The following is a 13,796-nucleotide window of genomic DNA, read 5'->3' as shown; positions in this document are numbered from 1 at the left end:
GCACTGTGTTTACTCCTAGATTACTACTGACAACACAATAACATACTCCTATCTTACTACTGTGGACACAATTAACATGAGACACAAGACACAAGGAAAACACAAAGAATTGATTCAATTATAACAAGGGAATACATTTATTTATGTACACACAGCTAAGCATAATGCATAATGCATAACAATGCAGGCAGTTCTAATGCTATGTCTAACTTGCACCTTTTATACTTCTGGTGCAAAGCTATCATGCGATGACTATAAGCCTTTCAGGTTTCTAATGCAAGCCTGTGCTGCAAGTGTGTGGTTCTAATGCAATCTAATGCAAGCGCCAACATCCATCACCTTCATGGGAAAATCCACCCCAAATCCACACCATCTTCACACTCTCACTCTAGACAATCCCCTGTCTGGTTTTTCCCCTTCACCCAAAGCTCTTTGTGAGTGTGTGTGTCTTGTTCTTATCAATCAGTCAGCCTAGGCCAAAACCATACTTCCCATTCTGTTTCCAGTTCTGTCTGTGCCAGGCCTCAAGATCTGGTAACTGCCAACTGCCAAGCTCTCAATCTCATCAGAGCCTCATCACCATCTCCAGCCAACAACCAGCAATCTCAGCAACCCCTCAGCAACTCCCTCTGTGGCTCTCTTCAACTCTCTGGCAACTCCTCAGCAACCAACAACTGGAACTCCACGCAACTCTCTGGCTCTCCCGAACTCCCTCGAACTAGCTCCAGCAAACAACTTCTAACGGGCTCTCCTCTCCTCCTTGGTTATAGTCCCCAATGACGCACATATCTCTCCATGGTTACTCTACTAAGAATGTCTCTCTCTGTGTCAGCATATACCAATGCCTGCCTGTCTGTGTTTGCGTGTTCCTTGCACGGCATGTCCTGTCACTTCCTGTGCTGTCAGCTTGACATCTGAACATCATATCTTTCTTTCATGGCCATTCTGTGTACGAAACACCATCTATTTCCCCATTCATAACCCATTCTCTCCACTGTAGGCCCTGTTGGCATCACAAAATGCTCTTTTAGGCCACGTCCCTCTCATGCAAAAGCACCTTCTCCCATCTCTCCATCATAGCAAATCATGGTGCAAATATACCGTGTCTCTAAAGCACTACCATGGCACTTCAAATATATGCAAGTGTCATTCTATTGCAAATGGCAAAGTGCAAAGTGGCAGCATGTTTCCCTCCTAAATGGCAAGCACTATATGCATACAGTATCATTCTAAAAGCATATTGCAAATGCATACAAAGGTGACAGCCTAATAATGGATAGTGTCTACTTTAATAGTGTACTAATCAGAACTAAACAGAATGCAATAATGGAATGAGTCCATAGCAAAAGAGTAATGATTGGGTAATGGGGATTCTAATGATTCTCTAACAGTTAGACTAATAATGGGTAATGGTTCTCTACAGATAGTACTGTCTAACAATGGGTCTTATGATTCTTCTAATGGGTGTTATGATTCTTCTAAAGATAACAATCCCAGGCTCCTCATTTCACCCAATTCCACACATGGATCGCGAGTCAACGCTTGGTGCCCAAGTTGTTTCAGACCACATCCAAATCCATCCAGCAGTTTAGGCTGTTTGCTTTGGCAAAAATTGACCTTTTTTGTCTATGGGAAAATGAATGGTAAGTAGGCTGCACTTTTGGAAAATAAATGTATTTTTGATGCTTAATAACTATTCTATTTTTTAACAAATCTTTACCAAACTTTGCAGTTTGGGTGTCCCGCAGACTTTCAATCACTTTTCAAATTTTGACCAAATCCATTGCTCGAATCCAAGGTTCCGCCACCCTACAATATATCTATCTATATATCTATCTATATATCTATATATATATAGATATATATATTCAGTAAAAAAAAACTTTGTTAAAGGGACGTTATGGCTAAGTTGCGCTACTAAAAACCTATGAAATTCAGTGAAAAAACTTTGTTAAAGGGACGTTATGGTTCAAAGTAAAACCGAAAAACCCCTGAAATTCAGCAGTTATGGTAAGATAAGCAACCATAACTCGCGCCGCCACCGTGGACTGCTAACACTAACACCCAGGACATCAAAGATGACATCACAAATGTCATTGATGACATCACTGATGACATCACGTGGCTGGCTCTCCCTTTTTTTCCTTTCCTGACATATCTAGGCCACATGATTTTCTTCAGTAACAGTCAGCAACTAAAAATTGTAAATTACTATATTCGTAGACTTATCCTTCAAGTATGTTCTTAGAATAATTCCCTCATGGTCCAGTCATATCATATGAAACATATACATAGGAGAAGTCACAACCTTGAAAGACAGCAATCCTTTTTGTGCATTAAAATTATCAGTAGATTTATCAGCACTTTGATACTTTTGATGTTTTTTTATTACTGTACTTTCCCTGTATATGCTCATATTTTTATATGTTGTACTCACACTATTTTCCTTAGGGTCCAGACACATCATGTGATATATATAGATAGGGTAAGTAACAGTTTTGAAACAGAGCAATCATTTCTCTCCATAAAGGTAATCAGTTAGGTTATGAACACTTTCTGCTACTATTGCTGTTTCTTTTTCCTACTTCAATTCCCTTGTATATATTCATATTTGTATGTGGTGTTGTCTCTTTGTGATTTGTGTATAATAATGCAATTATGTAGTAAGTGGGTTTTATTAGAAACCTATCACAAGTTTCACTGTATGCAAAACTCTAATATGAAAACAGTTATCATTTCAATATTCAACATGGCAAGCTTATGAATATTGCACCTCCATCATGTATGCTGCACACAATGCCTATGTTTCTACATGAGTACCTTAGTATACTGGATTGAATTTAATAATAGAATGCTATTTATATCAATGCATAGCTTAATGCACTGATTAGCACTTGATATTTATTCCAATAATCTTTGACACTTTTTTTATTAACATTACACTAAGAATCCCTTGTACAGACTTTTCATGAAAGGTAAATGCACATGTGATGTCATGAGTGATGTCATCAATGACATTTGTGATGTCATCTTTGATGTCCTGGGTGTTAGTATTAGCAGTGCACGTGGCGGTGCCAGTTATGGTTGCTTATTTTACCATAACTGCCAAATTTCAGGGGTTTTTCGGTTTTACTTTGAACCATAACGTCCCTTTAACAAAGTTTTTTCACTGAATTTCATAGGTTTTTAGTAGCGCAACTTAACCATAACGTCCCTTTAACAAAGTTTTTTCACTGAATTTCATAGGTTTTTAGTAGCACAACTTAACCATAATATCCCTGACTTCATATACATGTAACATAGAACATACTAGCCCCCTCGTAGTGATTTTCATGTCCGCGGACTACCGCCATGTCTGCGGACATATCGAAAATCTGAGCGTGGTGAATGTAAATTTAAATATTGTGCCCCATTTCCCCTTTGAAGTTGGCTCTGAAAAGAGCCGTTTTTTTTTTTACATATGCTTGACAGACACCTGTTATTCTGTATTTTTTTTCTTGTTTTTTTTCTTACTTTAATCCTAAAATATTTACATAACCTTCTCCAAAGCAACTCTTACATTCCAAAATAGAAAGGCATTTCCTGTAAAAGATAAAGAAATGCCACCTTCTTTATTAAATTAACAGCATTACTGGCATCAATATTCTCATTGTTACAGAAGAACATACCAGCTCTAAGCATGAAGGCACACATGCCTCGGTTGATGACACACCTAGCAATGTTTTGCTGAGGACAAAAAACTGAACTATTGTCCCATATTGCCCTAGGTAGTAATCCAGAAAAAATTACTTTCGCATTTGGAAGGATCTTCATTACGGCTTGAACCAAGCGTTCCAAATCAGCCAACAAAGTAGGGGCACTGACGTTGCCCAAATGGAAAGCACCATTGTGCAAAACTACTGCTGTAAACCATGCACAAACATATCTCCGAGCACCAACACCCTGACTTTCTCCACTTCTGCCATCTTCACCACACACAGTCTCTTTCAACACAAATCCACAACCTCGACATCTGATTGGCTGATCCGTACAGTCTTCTTTCCATGTTGGATTTCCTGGAAAAACCCGGATGTAGCACGCCCTGTCCACGAACAGCCGCGGTGTCCGCGGACGGCGTCCACTTTACTCTGTGCCATTCCCTCATTGCATACAGCTAAGCAATCACACAATACGAATAGCGTCCTCAGAACACCCCCATTTTGTGAATTTTTGAACATTTCAGGACAATTATCATTTCATTATTCAACATATTAACATTACAAATATAATACTTTCATCTTGTACTCTGCACACAATGCTATGTTTCTCCATTAGTAGCTCAGTATACTAGATAGAATCCCATAATACAATGCTATTTATATCAATGCATCGTTCAAAGCACTAATAACGGTATGATATTTATTGCAATATCCTTGACACTTTTTTCGCAACATTATAATAAAAATCCCTAGTACACAAATTCCATGAAAAGTACATACACATGTGATGTCATCAGTGATTTCATCAATGACATTTGCGATGTCATCTTTGATGTCCTGGGTGTTAGTCTTAGCAGTGCACGGTGGTGGCGCAAGTTATTTTTCATAGCTTACCATAACTTGCGATTTTCAGGGGTCTTTTGACTGTACTTAAAACCATAACGTCCTTTAAACAAACATTTTTTAATATCACGCAAAAAATATACAAACATGGCGTGCAAAAACCAACTTCTACAGATGGCTTTACACAGAATGTTGCAAAGTAAGAATTAATGCTCGTTCACAGTGAAGGTCAGCTGCTTCCATTTTTTTCTCGGGCCCCGGAGAGGCTCACAAAGAGGACTATAAGGTTGTATTGTGTTTTGACCTTGACAGACAGAGATTGTGATGAAAGACTTTTCTTGAAGGAGTGTTGCTAAAACGTAAGAGAAGATAAGGATGAAATTTATGAAACGAAACCACTTTTATATTTTATATCACTATGCGAAAGATCGTTGGCACACGCGGAGTCGTATTTTGGGATCGCACCACTCGTAGACAATGGAAATTGCAATTGTACTGTAAGTAACCCTTTAGATTATTTTATACCAAATATAATTACAATAGCGTAGCATTAAAGACCGCTCAAGTTGAACTTGTTCGTTGAAAGTGGCATAATGTTTTCTACCGCGCACTATCACAGCCAAATTGATTCCCTGTTGTTTAGAGGGCTCTGAAAAAGGCAGACGACACAGGATGGGTTAATAGAAATAATTTAACCGGTCTATAGGCGGTCAAGCGCTCTACTCGCTGTGCCACTTCACTGTAGCCTGTCAAATGGCACAGCGAGTACAACGCTCGATTTGACATCCGTGCACAGCTTGCTAACGCAAGTTCGAATCCCGGCAAGGCCAAACTCAGCCTTTCATCCTTCCGTGGTCGATAAATGAGCACCACACACTGTGGTTAATAATAAGCACCGCTTAGATACCTCACGGTTCTTAGCGCTATATGAATGGGAAAATATTATTATTTTATTATTAACATACTCCGTTGCACTATCTTCGATAGCAAATAGTTTCACGCCCTAATAAATAAAATGATGATTTTTAATGAAGATCGGCTGGTGAGACTAATTTATGTTTTTTAAAACAGGTATGTGGCCCCATTTTGCCTATGTCACGATTTACAGACTCCAGTGGATGGGGTCTTCAACTGCCAGGTGCAGGTCCAAATATGCCACTTCATGGCCCTCACCATTTTATGGGACGATCGCCAAGGACCAATATGCCCTTACGCAGTTCTAGCGGCTACAAACAACATACCAACCAATAGAGTGGTCTAATGGCTTGTTTTTGGAGCAACCTTCTGATTATCAGAGCGACCATTTACTGCTTTTATCATAAACCAACAGCCTATCTACCGCAAAGGAACAACCCGTGGCTCAAAATAAACTTTTGCTGATCGACAGCAGAGACAAAAGCAAATCGCTGAATATTCACTAAACATTTCATGTGAAATAAATGTACTTTACCAAATGTACAATCCTGCTGTTTACTTTTAAACCACAGTTTCATATTCCGAATTGTGGCGCACTGAGTTGTAAGCTGATCTAACACCCTCTGTACGGCAAAGGAACATCGCGTGCCTCAACATGAACTTTTGCGGATCGACAACAAAGACAAATGCAAATTGCTGAATATTCTCTAAACATTTGATGTCAAATAAATGTACTTTACAAAATGTACAATCTTGCTGTTTGCTTATAAATCACTGTTTCATATTCCGAATTGTGGCGCGCTGTGTTGTGACATAATATGTGTTGTCTTCCGGCTTCTGTGTAAAGTCACTTAGGACTGGCGAGGACTGGGCGCGTTTGATGACGCACCCTGTAACGTCACAGAGAGAGGCGGGGAATATGAATGCTTTGATAATATCAGGCTTAGGGGCGGGAGATATGATTTAGTGTCGCAAAAGCAAGTCAGCCAGGTCAATAGCGCCAGTCATAGGATTATCACATAATGTCGGCGCACACCAGCCGGATTTATCGTTTCTTTAGTGGACAAAAAGTCGGTTGACGCCCATAGTAAATTGTACTATTAGCGGACAAAAGGAGTGGTCTTAAAACACTTTCACCCTGACAACGAACAATACAAACAACGTTCTCAGAACACCCCCATTTTGTGTAATTGCAACCATTTCGGGACACCGCGAGTGTTCTTAGAACACATTCAACTAGACAGATTACAATACGGACAGCGTCCTGGGGACACCCCCAGCTTGTGTATCTACGAACAATTAAGTACACCGCGAGTGTTCATAGCTCATTTTTACCTTCCTTGCGAACAAAAATGACACATACTCTGTCCTCTAAACACCCCACCATTTAGTTTATTTACAAAATGTCAGAACAGCCATGTTCTCCGCGACAAATCGAACGCAACAAAAACGTCTAGCACATAAAAAAACAAAACATTGAACCTATCTCATACTCCCCCACCCTCCCCAAACACTCTGACACACCAACACAGGGCACTAAATACAATTTTTTATCCACGTTTCACCGCGCTGTATGCGGTCGACGGCGAATACAAGATGGCGGGCGCCACAGAAAATCTGACGCGCTCCACGCCCCTTGCCGTCCAATCAGCGAACACGTCACATGTCCACGGACATGACGCAAGGCCATGGGCCAATCGGGGTGCTGTCCGCGGAGCGAACAGGGAAGTCCGTCCGCGAAGCGAACACAGATATCACTAATTTTTTTGCCTTACATTTTGGTCATTTTTTGAAAAAACTACTGGACGGATTTACACCAAATTTGCAAAAGCACGCTTTCGGGACCAGGCTGCCGCTCCTGCCGCAACTTTGGTGTAAATCCGTCCAGCGGTTCGGGCTGTAGCCGTGCGCAAAGGTTTTTCCCATTCAGTCTATGGGAAAAAAAAAGTTTTGGGACCCCCCCTATAACTTTTCCCCCCCTGGACGAATCCTCACCAAACTTTGCAAGAATATTCAGAGTGGGCCATATACTTTTTTTTGCAAAGTTTGGTGAGGATTCGTCCAGGGGGAGCGAAGTTATAAGCCGCCCAAAAAGTGCTCTTCCTATGGAAACACCAATTTAACCATAACTACATGGCCACTACCGTGGCCATGTAATATATATATATTCAATGAAAAAACGTTGTTAAAGGGACGTTATGGTTGATATTTGTGATGTCATCTTTGATGTCCTGGGTGTTAGTCTTAGCAGTGCACAGTGGTGGCACGAATTATGGTTGCTTAGCTTACCATAACTGGCAAATTTCAGGGGTTTTTCAGTTTTACTTGGAACCATAACGTCCCGTTAACAAAGTTTTTCCATTGAATTTCATAGGTTTTTATTAGTTCAACTTTACCATAAAGTCTACGAACATCTGACTTCATTGCAGACCTTCCAGAGAGTGCCACATGACCATATGCTGGCGCGCGGCACGATGATGTGTCCGAGAACCCGTACACACTTCGCGATAAGATCTGTGCTTCGCGGACAGTTCGGAACTGCATTTTCTACTGATCTAGGAACTTTGAACTTCAAAATTTCCCTTGCACAGCTCCAACACCTATTCCTACTCATCCATTAACAATCTAGTACACAGTACATACTTTTAGCAAAACTGCTATTTATCTTAAAATAGAATCAGCTAATGCCATCCCTCCGGCCCAAGAGACACCACCACTGCTGTAATCAAGGAGCATGAAAAACACTGCCCCACCTTAGAAATAACACACGCACAACATTTTCCCCTGTCCACCCGCCCCTCCATATTAGTGTTTGGTGCCTCTTCCCTCATTTCCCTCCCCACCTTTCGTTCTAAGCTCTCCTGCCAAAAAATGCATCCAAAAACAAAATAAATGTTCCTTTAGGAACCACCTTTCACAGTTAAAAAATAGAACTAAAAAAAAAAACATATAGACTCCATCTACTTTATATTTCTCAGTAAAGTACATAGACTCAATAAGATTTTCCAACATTTCCATTTGCATTTTGTGTTATGCTAATGGGAATATTGTGGCATTCATCCTCCGTTCCAGGGACTGGAAAGGTGGATACCGGCCCAGCAGCCCAAGTTATCAGCCCAAGCGACCATTATCCCCCCATTCCAGCCCCTGAAATGGGGGATGAAGGCCATTAGCAGCCTAGCTTCCCAAAGCGGGAACCCGAGGTACTAAAAAAGAGATTTTCCTTCCTACACCGGGACACCTCTGGCGTCCCGGTGTAGGAAGGAAAATCCTTTTCCAAGATGGCCACCATGGAAAGGGAAGGCGGGGGTTCCATACAGGACCCCTCTTCACTTTCCATGGCAGCCTGCAGAAGGCAAAAAGAGAACCCTATGACCATATTACCACAAGCACATTTTTCTTCCCTTTCAAATCTATCCTAATTTCGAATAACTTTACCAAAAAGCCAGTCCCAGGTGGACATGGCCATTTAATCCTATGTTTTGTCCCTTGTGGTCATGGCCAGTAGCCAGATTGTCCGGATCATTACCTTATTCCATGACCAAGACAATCTGGCCACTGCCCATGGCCACAGGCTACTCCTCAGTCACTAAAGGTATACTGCTATTTTTTGTAGCTACATTATGACACTTGTCAAAAAATAAAACAAAGTTTTTTGGCACCCCCCCTCTAATGTTGCCTCCTCTTGACAAAATCCCACTAAACTTTGCAAAAACATTTATATCTAGATCTATTATCAGTTTCCCAAATTAAGTGTAGATTTGTCAAATGGCACCTCATTTATAAGCCATTACATTATTTTGGGACCCCCCCTATAATGTTGCCCCTCATGACAGAATCCCACCAAAATATGTAAACTCATTCAGAATCAGGTCAGAAATATACATGCACAATTTCATGGAGTTCTACACAATTTCATGGAGTTCTATTAAGTGGTGCCAAAGTTATAAGCCATTCAAAAACTGCATTTCACCAACCCTGTAATGCTGAGGTGTCCGCTAACTTTTCAGGACTGTTCGCTAACATCCAAACTGTTCGCGGACTTTCGCGGCAAAGAAACCCCGTTTTTTGCTTCTTGCAGCCATATCCCATCCCATCCTCATCACCCCTCACCTCCCCAGAGATTATTTGATAAGTTTGACAAGTGAAATGTTGTGTTTTTTAATATGTTTTTACCGCGATGTTCGTGGACACCGGCAGATGTCTGCGAATCAAAGATGGCGGGCGTTTCCAAAAATCTGACACACTTCACGCTCTTCACCATCCAATCAGCGGACACGTTGCATGTCCACGGACATGACGCAAGCCGATTAACCAATCGGTGTCCTGTCCACGGAGCGAACAGGTAAGTGTGTCCGCGGAGCGGACAGATATCACTAATTTTTTGGGACCTACTTTTTGGTCATTTTTTAAAAATACTGGATGGATTTTCACCAAATTTACAAAAGCACGCTTTCGGGACCAAGCTGCTGCTCATGCCGCAAATTTGCTGAAAATCCGTCCAGCGGTTTGGGCTGTAGGCGTGACCAATTCAGTCTATGGGAAAAAAAGACATTTTGGGACCCCCCCTATAACTTTACCACCCCTGGACCAAACCTCACCAACCTTTGCAGAATAATTCAGATTGGGCCATACACTTTTTTTGCAAAGTTTGGTGAGGATTCGTCCAGGGGGAGCGAAGTTATAAGCCGCCCAAAAAGTGCTCTTCCTATGGGATTAGCAACTTAACCATAACTACACAGCCACTAGCGTGGCTGTGTAATACATTCATTGAATAAACTTTGTCAAAGGGACGTTATGGTTAAAGTGCACTATAAAAACCTATAAAATGCAGTTAAAACACTTTGCTAAAGGGACTTTAGGGTTACAAGTAAAACCAAAACCCCCCCAGAAATTCACCATTCGTGATAAGTTAAGCAACCATAACTCGCGCACTACCGTGCACTGCTAAGAATAACACCCAGGACATCAAAGATGACATCAAAAATGTCATCTGTGGACAACACGCGAGGCCCTGATTGGTCCAGAAGACTGCCTGCGGAGCAAATATGGAATTGGGTCCGTGGACCGAACCCAGATATCATTAATTATTTTTACCTAATTTTTGGTCATTTAAAAAAAAAAAAAACTACTGGATGGTTTTAAACCAAATTTACAATAGAAAACCATTGGGATCAAGACACCACTTCGACCACAAATTTGGTGAAAACCCAGATGGCGGCTTGAGCTGTAGGCGTGAGCAAAACATAGTTTCCATTGTGTTTATGAGGATTTACACACATTTTGGGGCCGCCCATATAACTTTGCTTCTCCTGGAAGAAACTGCACCAAACATCACAGAATCATTTTGATGCGGCCATGTACTTATTTTGCAAAGTTTTCTGAGGATTCATCCAGTTGGGGCGTAGTTATAAGCCGCCCAAAAAGTGCTCTTTCGACGAGTTGAGCAACTTAACCATAACTACACGGCTGCTACCACAGGCCGTGTAATTCAGTGAAAAAACGTTGTTAATCTTTGTTAAAGGGACACTATGGTTACAAGTAAAACTGAAAAACCTTTGAAATTTGCCATTTATAGTAAGCTAAGCAACCATAACTCGTTGGTACTGCTAAGACTAACACCCAGGACATCAAAGATGACATCACAAATGTCATTGATGACATCAATGATGACATGCATATCTGGGCTACTTGCTTTTGTTCACAGAGATATGTATGCCAGTTGTTTTTCTTCACTGACAATAACAATTTTAAAATTCAAAAGGTACTATATATCTAGACGTTAACCTTGTTGTATGTTGTTAAACTACTTTCCTTACAGTTTGAGCTCAGCTCATGGTGCACATACATGGGACGATAAGCAGACCTCAAACACAAAATTAATTTGGGTACATGATGATCAACTCTAATGTTATTGTCATTTTCTGGTGATATTGTTTCTTTCCTCTTTACTGGAGTTTCCCTGTCGGTGCCTCATATTTCTATGCATTGCGACTCTGCATATATATCGTTTGTACTTACACAAGTGTGTAGTACGTCTTATATTGCTAGCTACTAATTCCAAGTCTAACATTAGTCAACATTCTGATAGGTTTGCATTTATTTTTTTAGTAACCAATAATACCGGATTTAAAATACTGTACTTCTATGGTGCATGCTGCACACATGGCCTATGTGTATGCATTATTAGGTTACTGTATTAAGAACACTTCTTAATTTTGATGTTTTGATGTGATGAGTAGATGTTTTAATGCATTAAGTAGTTCATGAGAGGTCTCCCGATAACCCCTGACATCTTGCTGATCACCCCTGACATGTTGCTAGCAACATCGTAAACACAAACCCTTGTAGACTTTTCATCAAAATGTATTTAACATGTGATGTCATCAGTGATGTCATCAATGACATTTGTGATGTCATCTTTGATGTCCTGGGTGTTAGTCTTAGCAGTGCACAGTGGTTGTGTGAGTTATGATTGCTTAGCTTACCATAACTGGCGAATTTCAAGGGTTTTTCAGTTTTACTTGTAATCATAACATCCCTTTAACAATGTTTTTTCACTGGATTTCATAGGTTTTTGCTAGTGCAAATTAACCATAACATACCTTAAAAATGTTTTTCCCTGAATTTCATAGGTTTTTACCAGACCCCCTTTAATTTGCTGCAAGTTCATTATACCTGTTTGTAATGATTACAACTAAAAATCACACTCACCTGCAATGTAGCTGCTCCAGAGTCTGCGTACAGTGCGAAAGTCCATTGACAACAGGTAGCATCACCAAAACCCAGAAGCACAGGGGACAACAGAAAATGTTGTACCCTTCAACCAACAAAAAACATATACATAAAACATTACTTATATTTACTACACCCAAATATACCTTTTGTACAATTCATTTCAAAATGTAAACGTAATTCTTTTCATTTAGCACACAATATAATGGAATGCTCCACGCATAAACCATAACTGTACACCTCATATTATCACTTCAGTAGAAATCTTCATACAGACTCAAATACACCAGTATCCCATTCCAAAACAACCTCTTACCAAATAGTAAGTACACTGCATTTATTTCTCTATTTTTACCATTCATATATATAAAAATTTCTTGTAATCAAATATCACTATTTCTTTATTTTAACAGAAATGGCAAACACACTTGGGTGGTTGGAAGAAAACTTTCCAAAAGAAGAAATGATTGATGATGACATCTCTAAAGGTAAACTGACCTCATTGAAATAATAATTTCTTTTTTTCTTATAGTACATACTTTACATGAAGAAACAACACACCACTGTAATTATGGAGAATCCCACGAATCACAAAGACAATCCCTATCCCCAACTGTACATAATGAAATGATTTTTTTTTTGCAAAATTGGATGAACTTAGTAATGACTTTGACAAACTTTTAAAATATGTTAAAAATCATAATATTAGAAATGTTGATTATCACTGTCATTCTTGTATCTGTCCACTAAACCCCCAGCAATCACCCCCATCAAATTCCCAGAATGTAAATGAAAGAAGCTTTGATGAAACTTCTGTCCCTCCCTCCGCTGATGATTATTGTATAGAAATTCCAAATGCTCACATTTGAGTTTCTCATTCCAATACCCCATTCCTTTCATAAATACATTCATTTTTTATACTATAAATATCTTATATTATTCTATCATCATTTTTAAATTTTTTTAAAACCCGAAATAATAGTCTGCGGACTATAATACTGTTCGGGATGTCAATTTACGTGCTAAGGTATCCACGGACATTGCCCGTGTCAGGACATGTCCGGTCTGTCATAAAACACTTTTAATTAGTCCGTCTACAGCGCGCCCATTTGAGGACATCCATGTGCATGGACCTGGCTTCTCCCGCTCTAAGGGTGTCCGTGGACAACACATGGCACCACGGTAGTCCCCGGTCGTCAAGATTTGATTGCACCCGTGCAGCATGATGGCATGTCTGTGGACAGTGTCCTTCACCGTTGACAGTTTGAAACTGCATTCTCAGCCAATTTAGGGAGTTTGAAGCTGAAAGCTTACCCTTCCAGAGCTCCTAGACCCATTCTTGGTTGATCTGTCAACTATTTTCAACTTTCCAAGGCCTATTTTCGAATTGGAAGTCCGCGGACAGTCACGCGGTCTGAGGACGGTTCCTCTGAGGGGACCCAACCATTTCTTTTAGTCATTCTCAATATGGCTAAACAGGAAAGAGCAGCTGACAGCACCAGCTTTGCAAAACAGCTCCATTTGCAGCAATTGTATCTGCTATGGCCATCCCTCCTCCTTTCCAGGGACCACCACCACCACCACAACAACCTGGAGGGCCTGGAC

This window comes from Ambystoma mexicanum, chromosome 3q, assembly GCF_040938575.1.
Source record: "Ambystoma mexicanum isolate Mex_15411 chromosome 3q, UKY_AmexF1_1, whole genome shotgun sequence".
Classification (NCBI taxonomy): Eukaryota; Metazoa; Chordata; class Amphibia; order Caudata; family Ambystomatidae; genus Ambystoma; species Ambystoma mexicanum.
The sequence above is the reverse complement of the archived record's forward strand: the minus strand, read 5'-3'. Positions refer to the sequence as shown.